General features: G+C 45.9%; 1 protein-coding gene across 1 annotated transcript in view; it reads left to right on the plus strand.

The window, feature by feature from the left end:
• The first annotated feature begins 2,556 nt into the window (after positions 1–2,556).
• Positions 2,557–5,234, plus strand: part of PEAK1 (pseudopodium enriched atypical kinase 1) — a 248,378-nt gene continuing 245,700 nt past the window's right edge. Inside the window, exons 1-2 of the mRNA XM_027768913.1 lie at positions 2,557–2,898; positions 4,306–4,364. The gene's annotated coding sequence lies outside the window, so the exon portion shown is untranslated. The remainder of the gene's footprint in view (positions 2,899–4,305; positions 4,365–5,234) is intronic.

A 5,234-nucleotide genomic window follows, 5' to 3' on the forward strand; every position in this document is an offset into this window, starting at 1 on the left:
CCCCGGGGGCGCGGCGGCCGGTGAGCCCCGCGGCGTGCGGGCTCAGGGGCTCCTGGGGGCCTCAGGGGGGTCGGCTGGTCAGTTGTTTCGGCTTTGCCCTTGAGTCACCCATTCTCGCAACTTTTCCCTCCTCGTTGGAGCAGGACCCGCCGCCGAACCGCGCCTGCCCCCTGCCCTCCTCCCGGCCTCCCCCTCGTCGCAGGCAGCACCCGTCTGAGAGCTTGATTTCGGTTTTTTCCTCCATAGACTACGGTAAAGACTGCCGAGAGCAACAGGAAAGAGGAACCCCCCCGGCCCCCCCTGCGTTACTTCTGCAATCCGTTCTTTTTAAGATCCAAGCTGAGGAGTCCGAGGCCCGTGGAATGGAGTTAGTGCAAGGCTGGCGTTGAAGGGCTAGTGATGAGTTAGAGGAAAACTATGATTTCATCTTTATTGGCCTTGCTATAGAAACCTACTACATTTTTCTTCTGCCTGTGTTGAATGTGGTAAGATTATACGTTGAATTAAATACTTGGAGACTGACCTAAAAGACTATTTTTAGGTTATTGGATGACGTCCAGGGACAGCTTTTCACCTGAACTGGGATCGCCTGGAGGATTCTGTTTTGGGGCCTACCTGCTGATTTTTGTGCAGCAGAGAGTCCTTTTTTCCCCCTGATAAATGAAGTGGTACCGTAATGTGTGCGGTGGAGTCAGGGAACCCATATTGCTCTCTGCAGTGTGGAAGTGAGAAATGTGAATTGTGCACAGGGGTGAAACTTTCCAGGCGCAGTCTTGCAAACTCGCTTCACGATGGCGTCCCTCATACCCTCAGAGCTCTTCCAGGTAGCCCCATTCGCTGGCTCCCCTAATTACTTTCTGAAGTGCCTGGCCCTTCTCTTTGGTGACTCCTTTAGTAAACTGTAATGGCAGGTATGCTCCGTTTGGGGGGATGAGAGTTACAGCCCCAGTCCAGAGATGAGCAGTGAACGATGGAAGCAGAATTCATACCATTGCTGGTGAGTTTGGCGATGACCAGCTCATAAACTATGTGAAAAACAAACATCCCCTTCCCATAGCTGTCAGAGGGGAAAGGAGTATTTTATCATGTCTTTATTTTGGAGGCTCTAACATGACTAGAATATGTGGGAAAATATGTCAGATTATTTTCTCTAAGGCTTTTTAATGTGTGGTCCCCCCCCCCACCACCCCATTCCTCCTTTAGAAGCTGACATTTCTGTTTGGCTGGGTTCCAGCATCAGAAGAGAGTGTTTTGGTGAAAGGGAAAGATAAGATTTCTTTGAACTTGTGTGATACTGTTGCTATTCATTTTATCCAGTGATAGTACAGAGCAACTTCCACCATAATGTTCATACCCCCATTAACATTCTGTCAGAATTAATTTTTAAGAGGCTACCCTGAGGCCCATAAAGAAATAATGCCACTTCATAACTGTTTCCTGACAATCACATTTAAAAAATGTGTTCCTGGAATGCATTATATGTGTACTCATATAAACATTTATCTTTGTACATTTATGGTAATGTAAATATTTAAGTCTGAGAGCTTAAAAACTTTTATTTGCTTATTTGCATACATGTTTTTCAACATTTAGCAGTGCCAACCATATTTGCCAAATAAGCATCAGCCATAAATTCATGCTTTGGCACATTTCATATAATAATTCTTCTAAATTGCTCCATGGTGAAGCATCATGAGATGAGCATTTGCTTCATGAGAGAGATTTGTTGTTGTTTTTAACTATAATGATGCGCTGTTTAAGTAGAACAGGTGCTGGGCTTTCGCTGTTTGTGTTGAAACCTGCCAAATCATACTCTTTTGTTGGATGGGCCATTTAAGTAATTTAGGAAGCAAACTCTGGCCCCTGGCCTGCCAAGCGTGAGTTCACGTCTCCCCGTTTCACTGGAAGAGGCAGGTGTGTGTAATGAGATAGACTTGCCTGGTGGCTGGTTTCTTCACTGGGATGTCTACCCCTCCGCCCTCCGCCCTCTGCCCTCCGCCCCATTACGGCATTACCACAGCTCTTGGTGCACTGTAGGCTTCATCATGGTTGGCTTGTTCTCATTGGAGAACTGGAAGTTCTGGTAACTTTCAGGCCAGGAAAAAGTAGTTCTCATGTGCTTGACAAATGTCTGAGTGCTTTTTACGCGTCAGGCGTGGTGGTAGGGCCTGAGTATACATAGAAAGCCCTCCATTTTTCTGCAAGGAGATTACTGTTCAGAAGGTAGCTGAAGACCAATAATTGCAATACGGGTTGATACGTGATGACAGGGTTATTATGGTTCCTATGGATAAAGCAGAGGACGGACAGTGGACTCAGACTTGGGATCTTGGTGGTAGGGGTAGGGGGTGTTCTGGAATGCATTTTAGTGGGTTACCTAAGGTAATCTCGAATAATAGGTATTAAGTTAACTAGGTTCAGAAAGAAGGTGACTAGGCCCACCCCACAGACTAGTGATTAACAAGCCAGATCCCAAATGGCCAATCCCAGATCAAATTCCAGCCTCAGTGGCTTGAGAAACATGTTGGACATGTCTGTGTGTGCCCCAGATCCTGACAGGATGGAGGAGAAGGGATTGCGGCGTGACCTTACCCCATTGGGAGGGGTGCCTTCCCTTCCCCATCTTTCTCTGGTGAATGCACACACCCCCTGGCAACTAAAGGGGAAAAAAAAAAAGAAGAAAGATGGAAAGTGCATTTTACACCAGTGATGTCCTGTAGAAACATAATTCCTTAGAATGTGGCATTTATTTTATACTTACAGAACATCCCAGTTGGACTAGCTACTCTCATGTACTCAGTAACCACACGTGGCCAGCACAGCTTCAGAACAGGGGCAGATGAACTAATCGGAAGTCTTGTGAACCAAGCTAAGGAATTTTACTTCATCCTGAAGGCGGTGAGGATTTAGTTTTTAAATTTTTTTAAACTAAGCTATGCTGTGTTAGAATCAGATTTGTATTTTAGACCTATCATTTTGGCAGTGAATGCTGGATTAGAGAGGGGCAAAACTTGAAGCAAGACCAGTTAGGAAGCTATTCCTGGTGAGAGATGATGAGGGATGGTAGAGGAGGGAGTCGGTGGAGGAGAGATTTAGTAAATATTATCAATAGGACAGGATAATCAGATTATAGAATTGAGCAAGATTAAAGATTTAGGAAGATTCCCATGTTTTCTGTCGTGAGCTGCAAGGTAGATGGGGCAAGCAGCTGAAGAAAAGCCAGCCATCTGTGCCAGACAGACCAAAGACGAAGAAAGGAAACTATGAGAGATTTGTCACGGAAGCCAAGGGAGGAGGATGTTTCAAGAACTGGGAATGGTCAGCCCTGTATACTACTGGTGAAAGGGACAAGTAAGATAAGGCTTGAATAAAACCTCCTGGATTTAGCGATTAAGATGTCTTTTGTAACTTCAGCTAGAGCAGCTAGCCACATTGTAATGACTGAGAGGGAATGAAGAGTGAATGACAAGTAGGGGTGTAAGCTAACTGAGAGAGAGAGAGTGTTTTCCACAGTGTGAGTAGAGAGAGATGCTGGGGATTTGGAGACCTTTGTTTTTTTGATTTTTGCTGTAGAGCATGTGTGCTCACCAGAGAGAGAGAGAAAGTGAGAAATCACCCCCAGGGGGGATGACCACACCACAATCCTTTTTCCATTTTCCTTTTGGGATTTTGGGCATACACATGCACCCAGTGTGAGTTTTAAGCTGCTAGGGCTAGGCCTGAAACCACGTTGACTGCATGGGAGTCCAGCAACATAACTCTTAAGCCATCTGCTGGTTCCTCCCATCCCCTTTTTTTTAAGTTAGAGTCTTGGGCATGCCTATGTGGAATTGGAAAGAATCAATATTTAGGAGTAATTGAAGAGAGGTAGTGCGTGTGAGTCTTGGTGGAGGAGTAGGTGGATAAAGACACAGATTTGGAGGTTAGAGAAGGGAATGGAATCCAGGAGAACTTGGCCTTAAGCAGGACGTAGTCTTGCTTTGTTTTCTAGTGAGCAAAAAGGCAGGAGGTCAGGATGAATGGCAGTGTGAATAAGGTAACTGACTGGTAGGAAGGAGAAGGAGTCAATGCCATGTCTTCTCTTATCTTTGATCTATCTATAAGAGGGAATGGAAGATGGTAGCATAAGAATTCTTAAAAGGAATACAGGTTTCTAACAACTTCCAAGGTAATGAAAGAGGAAGAGAGGCAGGCCCGTGACTAGGAAACTGAAGAAGGATTTATAGGCAGCATCGAGGGCCTAGTCAAGGCTGTAGACCTTGGGTTTGCAGTGGTATCAATTTGTGTGGTTTGATTTTTCTCCAGCGGTCCTCAGTCTGAGTCTATGTGAAGACACTATCTGACACTCAGAGGAACTCTACAAGGTATGTGCTGTTATAGTGACTTTGTAAGATAAGCACTCCTGGTGGTTCAGCTCTAGAACCAAAGCTGTTAGATCCTGCATTGCAGATGTCTGGTAGAGAAACATGAGGGCTGGCTGATGGGATTAACGATGTTGAGGGTTGTGGCTGTGATGAGGAACTGTGGAATCCAGGCTGGACCACGGGCAGGAAGCCTGGGAGAGGTGATCCAACTGGGAGAAAATGAAGGACGTGAAAGGCTATAGAGGTCACTCTGAGGCCGAAGAGCTAGAGAGGAGGGAGTAGTGATACCAGCTTCGGTGAATGGAGTGCCTACTATGTGCTAGACACTTCAACACTGTATTGCCACTCCTGATACTAACTCGTTATTATCCTTCTGGTCTTTCCTTTGGTATTTTCCCCCCAGATGAAGAAATTGAGAATTAGAGAAGTTAAATAATCCCTCTCCATTCTCCTCTCTGGATTTTGGGCATGCATGCACACTCACCCAGTGTGAGGTTTAAGCCACCTGATCCAGGACTCAAACTGTGGTCAACTATGTGGGAGTCCAGTGATGTAGCCATTATACTGTCTGCTGGCCCCCAAATATAGGATCTTGGTATGTCCTGGTCTTGCCTCAGCCTCCCCGCTGGGACCTACACTATACTTACCTTTCCTGGCTCTGTCACACAGGGTCTTGCTGTGATGCCAGGCTAGCCTCAAGCTCAATATTGTTCTGCACCAGCCTCCTAAGTTTTTGGGATTCCAGGTGCATGCCACTTTACCCTGCCTCTACATGTGGGTCTCCTAGGTGGTCCCAGACTGCAGAGCACAGCTGCCTTTTTTTTTTTTTTTTTTTTTTTTTTTTACGGCAAGTGCGCTCCGCAGGACAAA

The sequence above is a fragment of the Tupaia chinensis genome, unplaced genomic scaffold (genome assembly GCF_000334495.1).
Source record: "Tupaia chinensis unplaced genomic scaffold, TupChi_1.0 Scaffold000078_1, whole genome shotgun sequence".
NCBI classification, from domain to species: Eukaryota; Metazoa; Chordata; class Mammalia; order Scandentia; family Tupaiidae; genus Tupaia; species Tupaia belangeri.